This window comes from Sciurus carolinensis, chromosome 12, assembly GCF_902686445.1.
Source record: "Sciurus carolinensis chromosome 12, mSciCar1.2, whole genome shotgun sequence".
Taxonomy (NCBI): domain Eukaryota; kingdom Metazoa; phylum Chordata; class Mammalia; order Rodentia; family Sciuridae; genus Sciurus; species Sciurus carolinensis.
The window spans coordinates 82520774-82534075 of record NC_062224.1 but is presented as its reverse complement, the minus strand read 5'-3'; the positions used below and the strand labels follow the sequence as shown (position 1 = coordinate 82534075).

At 44.8% G+C, this 13302-nt stretch overlaps 1 protein-coding gene across 1 annotated transcript in view; it reads right to left on the bottom strand.

Annotated features, from left to right (window-relative positions):
* Lemd1 (LEM domain containing 1) overlaps positions 1-13302 on the bottom strand; it is a 58960-nt gene that overhangs the window by 27510 nt on the left and 18148 nt on the right. The gene's annotated exons all lie outside the window — the stretch shown is intronic.

The following is a 13302-nucleotide window of genomic DNA, read 5'->3' as shown; positions in this document are numbered from 1 at the left end:
ACCTCCCGCTGTTTTTACCACAGAGCCCCGCTGGAATCAGTGACCTCGATGAAAAACCACGAGTGGGTGTCACTTTACCCAATGTTCTTGGGGTTCCTTTCTCCCTCACTTTTCTCCTCGACTAATATGAGAAAAATCTTTGGGACAAATATTTCCTTTACTGCTCAGGAACTCTGAGTAAGACGCAAGCTCTGAGAAGATAAGAATTTAATTAAACAGGAAAGAGCTGAGAGAGATTTTTTAGTGAGTTAAATAAAAAGTTATTTATCCCTGCCCTCCTTTTGATGAGAGTACAGAGAGTACAGAGCAGTCGGTTATTGCAAACAGTAGTAGTTTTCACACTTGTAATTTAACTCTGAGCATAACGAGATGGTAGTTTTTAATTAACCACCGGCAGACTTGGTAATTGCTGAATTGGCATTTGAAAAAAGTCAACTATTCATTCTCTGGCACACAAATTGATTTATATAGATTTATACAAGTCTTGATAGGACTTTCCAAAACTGCTCAGCCCCACATTCGATCAGTTTTATTCCACTGATCTCTTGATCCCCCCCAAAACTGACCCTTCCACCTACTTAACAAAATCCTGAAAAAGACAGGTCCATTTGTCAAGTCTTTTAACAGAGATTTTTTTCATTTGGGAGTTTATTGGTTGTACCTCATTTCTATCATGTTTCAAGGCTTTTTAATATTGCAGTGAAAATGACCGAAAGATAATTACTCAGTATAGAGGATCTAGACCCATTTTAAGTAATGACTTTGCTTTTATTGGTGATCAATCAATGTCCAATTAGAAAGAACATCATATACAAGCTAGAAAAAGTGGTGAATTGTTACATAGGTAGGAACACCTAGTGGGACTGTTCTCCACTTTAAAGCTATGCTTCTTTTTCTCACACATAGTAGGTACTTGGTAAATGTTAGTTTCCTCCATTTCTATCTGTTAGAGAAACTGAGTTAACACATCTAAGCCAGTAGAAAACAACCTAATGCACCTCAGATCCTTTTTTTTTTAGTACTGAAGGCTAGCTAAGGCAGATCCTGTGACATTTGTTCCAAAGAACAGTTGTCTGTTGTTTCCCCAGCTTCCCAAAAATAACCTCCAAAAGAGCCCTCATCAATTTCAAGTGACACTAGACAATTGCCTAGAGGGAACACGCACATGGAAGAAAAATATTCAAATGGAATCCAAGCAGACGATTAATCCACTTACCCCTTCACATGGTTACCTAAAGCCTTTGCAGTTGGGCTGGTGACTAAAGCTGGGTGAGTTTCTCCCTAGGGTTTCTACTAGCAACCAATCTCTCTTTGCTTATTAGATATTACGGTAATCATAATACTGACAGTGTGACATCAGTAACCCCCATAGCAACAGATTGATGTGAAAATCAGATGATTAATTTAACCTGAGTTCAAACAGAAGGAGGCACTGGTCGACTTCATAGGCAGACTGCCATGATAAAATGTCAAGAGATGCAGAGTAGTTATCATTATGCACAGGAAGTAAGGAGCTGTTACCAAGCCAAATGGTGCCAAGAAACTGGGGAGAAAAAAGAGAAATCAAATCAACTCCAGTGTCTGGGCCACCATCAAAAGACCCACAGTAGTAGGTGGTAATTTGGCCATATACTCTAGATGAAATAGGAAAGTGAAAGAAACCTGTATTAAATTGTTAAGGATTGTTCGCTAAAGGAAATGAGAGGGCCAGGGGCATAGCTCATTGGTAGAGTGCTTACCTAGCATGTGCCAGCTGCTGGGTTTCATCCCTAGCATGGGGAAGTGGGGTGACAGCAGGGTACATGGGCGTTTACCTATAAGCTCAGTTATTCTGGAAGCGAAGGCAGGAGGAGCTCAAATTCCAGGTCAAACTAGGCAATTTAGTGAGACCCTATTGCAAAATAAAAGGAATGGGAATATAGCTTAGTGATACAGCACTGCCTAACATAGGTGAGGCCTTGTGTTCAGTTCCAAGTACTGCAAAAAATGGAGGAAGAGGAGGAGGAGGAGGAGGAGGAGGAGGAGGAGGAGGAGGAGGAGGAGGGGGAGGAAATAAGAAATCAGGATGGAATGAGGCAAATAATTCATACACTGCCCAAGTCTGATGGTTTGGGCCTTTTCCAAAGCACTTTTGCGGGGCTGTAGCTGTAGCTCAGTGATAGAGCGCTTGCCTGGCATGCCCAAGCTGCTGGGTTCAACCCTAGCAAATAAGTAAATAAAGTGTAAAAAGAACTTTCATATCCATTTCATCTACCGGACACTCCTATAAGGTAGCTGAACTGGGTACAGTGGTGCACGCCTGTGCCCCAGGAACGAGGGAGGCTGAGGCAGGAGGATTGCAAGTTCAAGGGCAGCTTTAGTGAGCAACCTAGGAAAACCCTCTCTCAAAATAAAACCTTAAAATAGAAAAAGGCTGGTGGTGTAGTTCAGAGGTAGGGAGTCCCTGAGTTCAAGTCCCAGTACAGGGTACAATGGGGGCAGTGGGTAATTTGAGACAGATATTCTCAATCTGCATTACAAAAGGCTTTGAACCCAGGGCCTCAACTATGCTAGGCAAGTGCTCCATCACTGAGCTGTATCCCCAGCCCAAAAGGCACTTGTTGTTGCTTTATTTAGCTTAGGGAAGATCTGTTTAAGGAAAGATCCGTCAGACTACTAGCTTGAGTCTTTCAAAAAAGACTGCTGCAATTTTTAAAACAATTATGGAAGACAAAATGTAACTGTGAGAAAACATGATGCGTTGATTAAATACCAGGGAAAGGAGGGAACCTCTGAAAAGGTTTAAGGGAACAGTGGAGCCAGCCAGCCTAGAGTCAAATCCCACCTCCATCACTTCCCAGCTGGGTGATGCAAGGATAGGCAATCACTAACCCCACTGCGTCTCTGCATCTGTAATGGGGGTAGCAATGCACTCCTCACATGGCTGTCCTGAGGATCCCATGTGTTATGTAAAACACAAAAAGTGTTAGCATATAGCAAGCACTGTATAAATATTTTCAATTATTCTAATTATTCGTGAGGCCACATCCTCAGAAAGCTTCCACCTCTCATCCCTTCCCCAGGAGGCTCCATCCCATTTACACATGCTCGTGGGGTCTCTGTAACTTCAACCCTTTCCTGGTCCTGGGAAAGAGCTAAGCATCTTGGAATGCACCAAGTGCTCCCAGCCTGGGGCTCCAAAGTTTCTGAATAGAGCATCAATTTCCAAACAAACACGCAATGCAAACATTTATCAACATCCAAACATTGCATTCACCAAACAAAGACTTGGAAAATTGACACATTTGTTTCAATCAAAGCAAATAAATGATAGGCTTGGGTTATTAGGATGCACAAGCATTTTGTTTATATTTCCCAGAATTGCTTTCAACAAAAGAGCAGCCAGCAGGTGGAACCGCTTCCATTTTAGACCCTGAGACTGTTGGGATGAAACAGACATTTCTAAAATGTTTTCTTGGTCAAACCTCTGGGGTTAAAGCAAGCCAGATTGAGAAAGGATTAAGCCAGGTGCTCTCAGCCAGTATCTAGGGGTTGAGCCCTTTATGATGTGCAGACTACACCATCTGAAATCATTCTCCTGAAGATCCATCTCATGCATATCCACGATTCTTTTGTTAGCACTATTCCATTTAAGAATTTCCGTATGCTGTGGAATCCCGAAATATTTGGCCTTGATGTTTGCAACATTTGCCTCAGTTTTAGCTCTGTAGTCCTGGGCATTAGCTTGTGTCTTGTTTTGCTTTGTTTTTTTAATTCTCTTCATAGCTGCAAAGACATTGCCTTTCATTTCTTGAGGGAAGCAAGTTTTAATTGCCAATCGACTAGGTATTCAACATGATAAGGTATCTAAATCCTGAGAGCTTCCTCCTTTCATTAAAATGTAGATCCAATTTCTCTTCCCCTTAATGCCACATGCTGTTATTAAACCGAAATAGCAGAAATAGTAAAAGCCAGATGTCACTTCAGTCTCAGGTTTGATGTGGGGCACAATTTCTTCTCCTCAAGTTTAATCTGCCGGTTATTTACTAACCCCAGCCTTTGGAAGAATGCACAATTTAAATGTAAATGCAATTTACATAGGGGAGCAGATAGTAGATTTGCAGTTTCAATTGCCAATAACCATTTGCAAAGGGGCGAAATCAACTAAAGCAAAGATCAGCAGCTGTCAGTCTGAAGTTTGCATCCATCGCCATTCTCAGATAACTTTCTTCCTGAAGCCACCTGCCTCTGAGCCTCTGCTGTGCAGGCAAGAGGCAGTGGAGAACAGCCATTTCCCCATTTATTTCAAGCTGAATTTACTACGGACTGGAGGAAAAGAAAGATTTGGGTTTCAATGAGCTAAACCCATTGCCATTGTTGTTGAAACCATTAGCTGACCAATTTCTTTCAACAAATATTTATGGATCATCTCTTATGGGACAGACATTTTGCTTGGCCTAAGTAGGGAAAGGAAGCAGAGAAAATAAAAATGCAAAAGTTATGGTCCTTCACGGAGCTCATTGTCTCCAAGAAGAGAAAAGAAAGCAAATAATACAGAAAATAAAGTAGTGTCAACAGAAAAGCCAAGAATTGGGAGTTCCTAAGGGTCAAAAGTTTCATTTAGGCTGAGACTTCCTGGCCCAGCAAAGTGTACCCTCTACCAAGGGGCTGGAAGTGGATCGTCTAGGATCTGCTGAGCAAGATGGGAAAGGACTCAGATTGGTGCGTGAAAGATCTTGTGGGTCATGCTAAGGAGCTTGACATTTGCGTCTGAGAACACTTGGAAGTTTCTTAGTGGAACATAGCCTCATTAAATTTAGTTTGATATTGGGTGGAGGATAGGTTGGTTAGGGCAGAATTGGAGGCTACAGGATTACTTGAGGGTTATTACAGCTAGAAAAGAGATGATTCAATTTGAGGGAGGACTAGAAAGGAAGATGCATGGTGCCTGAGTGATTTAGGAAGCAGAAAAGTCAGGACAGGACATCTAATTAGGTGTTTCCTCTCCACTTCCCTTGCAGAGGCACCACCTCGGTACAAATCTTTTGTCTCAGCCACGAGCCTGCTTACATAAGGAACCATATGGAGTTTGGTCTACACAGCAGTGACACTTAAAAAATTAGTCTGCACTTGTCTAGTCAACCCTTGATTAGCTACACTACTTGAAGACAGCAGCAATACAGATAATCCATAACTCTCTTCTATTTGGCATTGGAATTAATTACACCTTTTAGAGCAAATTTGTCTTCCTAATTAATCTTTCTTAGGCTAATATTAAAATTAACTAATATTCTCTGAGCCCACACCAGCTGGGCAGGGGAAGTGGGGAGCAGGGGAGGGAGGGCAGGGAGGCAGCTCAGGGCAGGCTGAGCAGCAGGAAGGAACCTTTGAATTTCACCTCGGACCAACCGCCAAGCTGGAGCTGGGTCTAGTTCATGGACAGGTGGCTCTGTAATTGGTAACTCAAGCCCCTTGGGAGCTTTGTCACTGAGTACCTACTATGTACCACCGTGACCCCTGCTATGGCTGAAGAAAAATAAAGTCGAAATCTCTGATCTCAGGGATCCCCCACTTTATTGGAAAAGATGGAAGAGCAAGCAGGTGATTTCATCAGGTTCTGACAGAAGTATCTTCCCTGCGAGAGCAGAGTCACAAACAAGGGCAACGAAGAAAAAAGCAAATTTGTTATGAAACACCGGGAAAGTCTCTAATTGCCATTGTATAAACACAACAGGAAATACACTTTTAATAAAGTGAGTGTGTATCATTTCTTCTTTAGCTTTTTTTTTTTTTTTTTTTTGGTACCTGGAATTGAACCCAGAGGTGTCTAATAAATGAGCAACATCCCCAGTCCTTTTTATTTATTTTTTTATCTTGAGACAGGATCTCATTAAGTTGCTTAGGCCTCCCTAAGTTGCTGAGGCTGGCCTTGAACTCACCATCCTCCTGTCTCAGCCTCTGGGGCCACTGGGTTTGTAGGCATGCACCATAGCTCCTGGCTCATTGCTTCTTTCAGTAGATCAAATTAGTAAATTATTCTGATGTGTAGTAAGTAAGCTGTGATCTTCCTCGGTGATTTTCAAACTGGGATGCCCTAGCCCAAGGACTCCTCACAGATGGCTTGGAGCTGCCACAGAGGTGCGAGTCAGAGTGAAGCCCCACTCCAAGACAGCCACAACAATGCCACCCTCATTTGCTTGACATATTGGGCTCCTGCAAAGATCAAATCTGAAGGAAAAGCTTCACTGTGGCACAAAGTTAGGAAGCAATCTATACTGTTTCCCAGGATATGCTCCCCATGCCTGGGTACTAGGGATGGAACCCAGGGCTTCACACATGCTAGGCAAGTGGTCTACCACTAAGCTACATCCTCAGTTCTTTTATTGTTAACACAGGGTCTCACTAAGTTGCCCATGATGGCTTTGAACTTGCTATACTCCTTCCTCATCCTGAGTTACTGGGATTACAGGCACGTGCCACTGCATCTGGCTTCCAGGTTATGGCTTAAAAACAAAATGGTCTTAGCCTCTGGTCCTATCGTGAAACCACATATTTAATGATCATAAATTATAATCTTAGGGACTCCCTTCCTGGTATTCCATGAACCCCACATCCAAAGATTTATGGTACATGAACCACATGCAAAATGTTTTAGGTAACCTGTAAGGATAGAAAGATATCTAAAATGAGGCTCTTGACTTCAAACTGATTACATCATAGATGGAAAAACAAAGCCAAAACATACTGGAAAGGTAAGTAAAACATCAAAGTTCCTTATCAAGTACTAACACAGTGGTACCCAAGAGTGACACAGAAGTTCAGAAGCAGAGAAAAATCACCACTGATGGGCTGGGGTGTTGAGGGAAGCTCCCTGGAAGAGGTGAACTCAGAGTGGGCCCTAAAAAAACAGGCAAAAAGTGAGGTGCAGTGCTGTCCCCCTCTAATCCCAGCTACTCAGGAAGCTAAGGCAGGAGGAACACAAGTTGGAGGCCAGCGTAGGTAAATTAGCAGAACGTGACTCAAAACTAAAATAAAAACTACCATATGAGCTGGACGTGGTGGCGCACGCCTGTAATCCCAGCTGTTCGGGAGGCTGAAGCAGGAGGATCACGAGTTCAGGCCTTAGCAATTTAGCAAGACCCTGTCTCAAAATAAAACACACACACAAAAAAAGAACTGAGGATGTGGCTAAGCGGTTAAGTACCCCTGGGTTCAATCCCCGGTACCAAAACAAAACAACAACAACAACAAAATCATATGACCCAGCTACACCACTCCCCAGTATTTATCCTAAAGAACTAAAGTCATCATACTATAGAGATACTTGCATACCCATGTTTATAGCAGCACAATTCACAATAGCCAAACTATGGAACTAGTGTAGGTGTCCATCAACAGACGAATGGATAGAGAAAATGTGGTATACATACACAATGGAGTTCTATTCACCTATAAAGAAAAAAATGAAAATATGTCATTTGTAGGCAAATGGATAGAACTATAAGCAATGTTAAGCAAAATAAGTCAAATTCAGAAGGTCAAGGGTTGTATGTTTTTTCTCATTTGTAGAAAATAGAGAGGAAAAGAAAAAGAAAGATGGGGGCGGATCTCATGAAAATCAAAGGCAGATCAGTAGAGGAAAGGGACCGAAGGGCGGGAGACAGGGAGGGAGCAAGGAAGTGTGGGGAGTGATATTGGCCAAATTACATTATTGTATTGTGTACTGTGCACATGTATGAATACATAACGACAAATCCCATCAGTATGTACAACTATAATGCATGAATAAAAACGTGGAAATAAAATAAAATGGTTGAGGATGTAGTTCAGTGGTAGAGGACCCCTGGGTTCAATCCTCAATACCCAAAACAAAAAACAAAAAACAAGTTCTGCAAAGGTACCAAGCAGAACAATGGCATCCCAGGAAAGGACTTGGGGATAGAATGGGGATGAGACTGGGTCAGGGATTCGATTTGGAGAAGTGGAGGGATACAGCTGAACTGGTTTGCAGGGTGCTCGGTGATTTCCGGTGAAGGTATACGCCCGTCTGCTCCTAGGATCCTTCCATTCTGGAGCCTTTTGCTGCCAAGAAGAGACCCTGCAGTCCTCTGAAGGAGGACACCCCCCCCCCCCGTGATGACAGCCTGGCAGTCAGGAAAAGTAATCTAGCAGTGCAGGGCAGGACAGAACAGGGGGCAGAGAGGGAGATTCATGGGTCCTTCACCCTTGTCTCCCTAGGACATATAATGAACGGCACTGGAGGGAAGGCGGGGGGAGGTTTTGTGCTCCAGTCTCCAACCAGGAGCTCCAGAAGCAGCAGAGACCCCTGGCAGGCAATTTCAGGGAGGTCAGGAGCACAGGCTCTGGGGCCAGGCTGCCTCCTCCGCATCCTCACCTTTTCCTACCACTGCCTCCCTTTATATCACTCTGTCACTCTGGGCCCTGGCTTTCTCATCTGTAAGCCGGAAATCATAATAATGGCACATTCTTGGAGGAATTACAGAGGGCAGAGTTAATGCATCTCAGGTCTTAATGCTTTGAGCGCAGCAAGGACTCAGAGCCCCATTACTATGTCATGGCGCTGGGATGGGGAGGGGACACCACTCCGCTCCTCCTTTAGTTTGTACTTCACTCATTTACCTGGGAACCCAGGGAAACTCAACGTAGCTCCTCCTGTATATAAAGGTCAGTCCCTTTTCTCAAATGAGATTTGAGGGAGAGAACATGCGAGAGGAAGGGGCTTACACGACCATGAGAGGACAGCACTGTTGAGCAGCAGGAAGCACAGGGGAAGCAGCAACATCAGTCAATAAGAGACCAGACAGACCAAGATGGCGAGGACCTTGTGGGATGTCCACTTCTGTCTTTAAAACTGGGAGTGGTGAATTCCTATAGCTTAAAGAAGACTCTGTAGCTGCAAGGATGGAAAGACAGTCACAGAAAGACAACAAAAGTGGAAGCAAGAGAAGACAGAAGAAGTAGCAGCATAAAGTAGAGAAAGGGATGGAAAGCCCAATGATCTAGACATGTACTGTACCTGAGGGGAAATCCTCCATTTGACCCAGGTCTTTTGATCTCTAGTCAATTCTGTAATCATAAAATGTAACCAAAACAACCGTTGCACGGGACTATGACAGTTCCTGGTACTCAGATGAAGCCTGAATGCTTCCTGGGTATAGAAAACAACTGGGCGACTGGCCAGAGGCTAGGTTGAAAGACTGGCAGGAGCCTGAAAGGGAGGACCTCAGAAGAGTGCGACGGAGCTCTCGGGCTTCATCCTGGGGACAGTGAGAACTACTGCAACTGCTATGGCAGATTTTTTGTTTGTTTGTTTCCATACTTTTAAAACTGGTTAAACATTTTCAGAGAAGTAAATTCCAAGCAAGTAAAGAAAGTATAAAGAGACCTGCACATATCCCTATGCTTTGAGATCAGGGGGTGACGTGAGGATATTTATGATAGAGACAGATGTTTCTAGCTGCAATGGGGAGGATGATAAGAGGGATGTATTCAGGGCACCAGGGGTACCCCATGTATACAGAGGTATCATTAGCTTAGCAGCAAACCTTTCATTCATTCTATTCATTTGCTCCTTCACTCAACAGATGTTGCCTGAGTTCTACCACATGCCTGGCACTGGTTTTTGTCTTTTGTGTGTGTGTGTGGTTGTTGTTTGTTGTTTTTGGTACTGGGGATTGAACCCAGGGGCACTTAACCACTGAGCCACATCCCCAGCCATTTTATATTTTATTTTGAGACAGGGTCTTGCCAAGTTGCTCAGGACCTTGCTAAGTTGTTGAGGCTGGCTGGCTTTGAACTTCTGATCCTCTACCTCAGCCACCCAAGCCACTAGGATTATAGGCGTGTGCCACCCTGCCCAGCCCTGGCGCTGTTCATGATGCTGTGGATTGAAGGGAAAATAAAGCACCCGAGATCCTTTTTTAAAAATGGTACTAGGGATTGAACACAGGAGTGCTCTACCACTGAGTTGCATCCCCAACCCTTTTTTAGTTTTATTTATTTTTTTATTTTCCCCATATATTTATTGGGTTTTTTTTTTTTTCTAGTTGTAGATGGACAATACCCTTATTTTATTTATTTCATTTTTATGTGGTGTTGAGGCTCGAACCCAGTGCTTCACATATGCTAGGTAAGTGTTCTACCACCGAGCTACAGACAGGGCCCTGTGTTTTTATTGTCACATTATAGTTGTATATAATGGTGGGATTTGTTGTTACATATTTGTACATGCACACATTACAACAATATAGTTTGGCCAATATCATTTCCAGTATTTTCCCATCCCCTCTCTCCTCTCTCCCCTGGTTCCTTTCCTTTCCTCTGCTGATTTCCCTTCAATTTTCATAAGACAACCCCCACCACACTCTTCTTTTCCTTTTCCTTTCTAGCTCCCACATTATGAGAGAAAACATACAACACTGACCTTCTGAGTTTAACTTAATTTGCTTGACATAATGGTCTCAAGTCCCATCCATTTTCCTGCAAATGATATAATTTTATTTTTTCTTTATGGCTGAATAAAACTCCATTGTGTATGCATACCACATTTTCTTTATCCATTCATCCATAGGTGATGGACACCTAGGTTAGTTCCATAGTTTGGCTATTGTGTGTTGTGCTGCTATAAACATGTGTATACAAGTGTCATTATGGGATGATTTTACTTCTCTAGGATAATTACCAAGGAGTGGTATAGCTTCATCTTTTTTTTTTTTTTTAGCCTCATCTTTTGAGAAACCTCTTCTGATTTCCATAGTGATTGCACTAATTTACTATCCCACTAACAATATACAATGTTTTTCTCCATATCCTCTCACAGCATTTGTTATTATTTCATTTTTTTAATTTCAGTTTTTTTTTTTTTTAATTTCGAGATAGGATTTTGCTAAATCGCCCAGGCTGGCCTTGAACTTGTGATCCTCCTACCTCAGCCTCCTGAATAGCTAGGATCATAGGCATGTGCTGCTACACCTGGCACAACTGAGGTTCTTGCCTCCTGGAGCTTGTGGCCTAGGAGGGGAAAGCAGAAAAACAGAGTGAACAAGAAAGCTTCAGAGAGTGATAATGAAACAGGCTGATGTGGTAAAGAGGCCTGGAGAGGAAGCGGAGTAGTGTAGATTGGTGACCAGGGAGGGTCATGCCTGTGTCCCTAGAACAACAAGAACGTCAGGGTGGCTGAAGCAACATGACAGTGCAGGGAGCATATGGGCCTGGAGAGACCAGGTGAGAAGCGATGCCAGCTTTGACTTAGGTGGTAGCAGTCGGGAGGGGAGAAGTAGATGTGAGGAAGATTAGGAGGGAGAGTCCACTGACTTGGTGATGGATGGAAGGTGGAATAACAAGTGAGGAGGAAGGTGAAAGAATGACTCAGAGTTCTGGCTTGAGTATTCGAGACAAGGAAGAGTGGTCATGGGCAAAATCTGGACTCCTGTCGGCTCCCTCTCTGCCTTTCAAAGTAAAGGCCCGAAAAGGAAAGTCACTTATGCCACAGGCCCCAGTCAAGGAACCAACTCCCCTTGCAGCTGCTGGATAAGAGTCGCCTTAGGCAAGCCCAAGTGATCATGGCCACCTTCCCACCTTCCACAGCTGGCACCAACCTACTCTACCTCTGGTCACCCAGAGAGTTCAGAAGGATACTTCTGAGTCCAGGTTCATTTGCTTGGGTGGTGGGAGGGGGTTGAAGGAGACACTAGGGCTATTCAATGTAGCCTTCAGAGGAGGGCAAGTTCACTGAACCAAACCAGAGGAATATGGTAGCCAGGGTGATGCTTGTTCAAGGACTGATCTTATGGTATAGAAGGATCCTCTGGAGCCATGTCGGTATCTCAGCCACTTTATGGCTCTGCTTATTTCAGAGACACCTCGTCTCAGTGGAACATGAAGGCTGGGGTTTAGTGGAAGCAGGATTTTGCAGGGTGGCAATAAGCGGGCCTGGGCTAGGGGAAGTCTGGAGAGACGACATTCATCATACCCTCATTCTGTTACTTACAGGGTGGACAAATTATTAGAAGAGACATAAAAGGTGGCCTGTGGAGATAGCTGGGGCGGGAGGAGGAAGAGACCCCCGAGTGCAGTCTAAAGTGGAGATCAGAGTGGCTAGGGCAGGTGCCTGTCTCCAGAATGACTCTTCCACTCTCATTAGCCTGCTTTTCTAGCTATTATCTGTCCTTGCTGCACCTGTCCTAGAAGGGCATTTTTCTCCGCTGTCTATTTTGGTGTGTGTTGGGGGCTGGGGGACAGACATTTGGGGTCATTGTCTGGGAATGAATCCTGGACAGCAGGAGGCTGCTGCTCTCACTCCTGGTCCAGTCATCTGTCACCCAGCGAGGGCGGCCGGCAGCGAGGCTGCGGACTGCCTAATGAAGACAGAGAGGTGGTTCCGGCTGTGCACAGGTGCCGCTTCCCCATTAACAGAGGTGACATTCCGAAACAGTACTCATTACAGAGCAGACATTGGATAGGGCTGGGACACATATTGATGGCAGCAGGGCCAGCCATCATCTGTCTCAAATCCCATTGCCCCTGAGCAAGCGATGGAGAGAGCAAGAAAGAAGCATCCCGAGTGTCAAAATACAGGCCCCTCGCTTTGCAGAGAAAAATGAATTCCTGCGGCTGTGGACACGGAGGGCCAAGCCATTCTCACTGCTGCTTGCATCTGAGTTTCAGGTTCACCCCAATGCTCCTTTCTACTAGGAAGTGCTGATGGTGCAGGTGGCTGCGGGGGTGAGGGTGGGGTGTCTGATCCTCAGAATCAGACCTGGACCTGAAGCCGGTGGAGTCTTACTTTGGAAATGGTAACCGGCCCAAGCTGGAGCTAGGAGGCACAGAAGTGAGTTGTGGAGAACTTCCAGACGGAGGGCTACCAGGGACAGGGGCAGGTGGACAACCAAAGTCATGCAGAGGAGGTAGAAACCGAATAGATCTCCCTCACGTGCTGGGATGGGATGTGTGGTTTCCTTGGGACAAGAGCAGCCTCGTTACCTTGGAAGAGTGGCGGATTTCGCCTCTCCCAAAGCTAGATACCAAGGGGCCAAAGGAAGAACCAGACTTCCCCGCAGGTGCACGCTCACCCACTCAGCCCCAAGCACATCCCACTGAGGCCCCAGCAGCGGGCAAGGCACTCTGCGCACGCGCACTCCTCTCACTGCCGCCACCGCCCCCTCCGCAGTGGGGCGCCCCCGCCCCCGCGCCGCTCGGTTTTAAACCCGCAGCAGACGGAACTCGACTTAAAAATAACTATTTTGACAGTTGCGATGTAAATATGTGAGTGACGCGTGGGGCTGTTTTTCCTTCACACTTCCC